This window comes from Chrysochloris asiatica, unplaced genomic scaffold, assembly GCF_000296735.1.
Source record: "Chrysochloris asiatica unplaced genomic scaffold, ChrAsi1.0 scaffold00120, whole genome shotgun sequence".
Lineage (NCBI taxonomy): Eukaryota > Metazoa > Chordata > Mammalia > Afrosoricida > Chrysochloridae > Chrysochloris > Chrysochloris asiatica.
In genome coordinates, this window is record NW_006408638.1 from 8,274,850 (window position 1) to 8,276,690 (window position 1,841).

At 51.0% G+C, this 1,841-nt stretch overlaps 1 pseudogene; it reads right to left on the reverse strand.

Moving 5' to 3' along the window:
• Positions 1 to 463: 463 nt before the first annotated feature.
• The window catches only part of LOC102821704, a 4,525-nt pseudogene continuing 3,147 nt past the window's right edge, over positions 464 to 1,841 (reverse strand).

Here is a 1,841-nt window from a genome sequence, read left to right on the forward strand (position 1 = left end):
TGACTACATCTGCGGAAAGAGACTATGGAAAAGCTCCATATCATCAGTCAAAACAAGAACAGGGGCAGACTGTGCAACAGACCATCAATTATTCATAAGTAAATTCAAACTGAAGCTGAAGAAAATGAAAACAAGAAAGTGAGGTGGCACAGGAGGCACTCACTCATCTCTACCAAGAAATTCGGAAGACAACTAACTGGCCGACTGATTGGAAGAGATATGTATTTGTGCCCATTCCAAAGAGCGGTGACCCAGCAGAATGCAGAAATCATCAGACAATCTCATTGATATCCCATGTGAGCAAAGTTTTACTAAAGGTAGTACAGAAACGGCTACAAGCATACATTGATAGAGAACTTTTTTTTTTTTTTTGCCAGGAAAATCCGACCTTTATTTCATAAATTCTGTGAAGGAAAAGGGGGAGAAACGGTCCCCTGATAAGGCGGGGCCACAGAGCAAAGAGTTAGGAGTCGTCAGCAAAGGTCTGATGGACATTGGGTAAACGCTGGGCGCTGTCGTTGGTGTCTTCCTGAAGTCGCTTTTGTATACCAGACCGGAGCTGCTGCCTGTAGCTCTCCCGAACCTCTGGTGCTTCCAGGCTCAGACTCTCTGGGCTCGTCAGGGGCCGAGCTCCGGCTGCCTTAGCTGCCCAAGTTCACGGCCTCTGAAAGAAGCAGCTGGAGGCCCTCACCCTGTATCATCTTGCTTCTCTTGGCAGGCATACCGCTGAGGTAGTCATCACTCAGGCGAGGCTGCGGTTTCACCTTCCGTTGGCTCTGAATGTCCTGCTGGATTATAGGAACCCATTCTGGAGGGACTGCCGCTGCCCAAGGCTCTGTTTCAGCTGATGCGCCATCCTGCTCATCTCCGGAGCCCCCTTCAGGAGCAGGGGGTGGACATCAGGACATGGCCTCTCCAGCTGTTGTTCCCGGGGCTGGAGAAGCATTCTTCCACTGGGTTTCAGGAGAAGTTCTCTCTGCTCCCTGAACTTCCATGGGCTCCTCAGGAAGTGCCTGTGGGGGGTCATCAACCCTTCGAATGTATCTGAGGATGGCGTCGGGGCGTACAGTCATGTGCTGTAGTACCACTTGAAGCCGAAGTCCCATCATAGTGGTCAATCAGCTCACCAAAGAAGGATTCACACCATGAAACATTAATGGTGATGGATTCGGCCATTGATAACAGCGGCAAGCTCCATCTGCTGTTCCCCCAAACAATGCAAGTTCAGAGCCAGACATTCAAACAGGCCCTGATTACACAATTCCAGAAACCGGGCTCCAAATCCACTGTCTGTGCAGTGCAGTACATGGGCAGCAATGATATTGAACTGTTCTTGAAGAAATTCTAGGTTTGTCCTGATGATATCCACACTTGGCTGAACCTGTAACAAAGAAAAATTCTCCCGCACATATTCTTCTAGCCCAGTGATCAATGTGTGGGTTGCCGTCTGGATGTTACCAGGTGTGAGTTCCTGGCCGCCCAGATAGTGTTGGTGGAAGAAGGATCGCAGCTGGGATTAGAGCCACTGCAATGGTTGGAAATGCCTGTGGAGAAGCATTACCAAATCCACCATGGAGAAGTTCTGGCACAAGAAAGAGAGTAGAGGCCCAGAGAATCCGAGGGCCCCATCAACCCCAGGTTCAAGGATGTTGCTGGAGCCACTGACGAGTCGTATGAAGGCAGCGATACAAGGAACCCAGCAGGGAGCTCAGCACACCCTGCGCCACCGAGGTAAAAAACTCTAGTGGCAGACTCTCAGTACCCAGGTCTCCAGGACTCCCTGCACCTCCAGAAGGGGACCCTGGAGGGGGTGTGGCCTGCTGTTCAGGGACAGGGGGTGG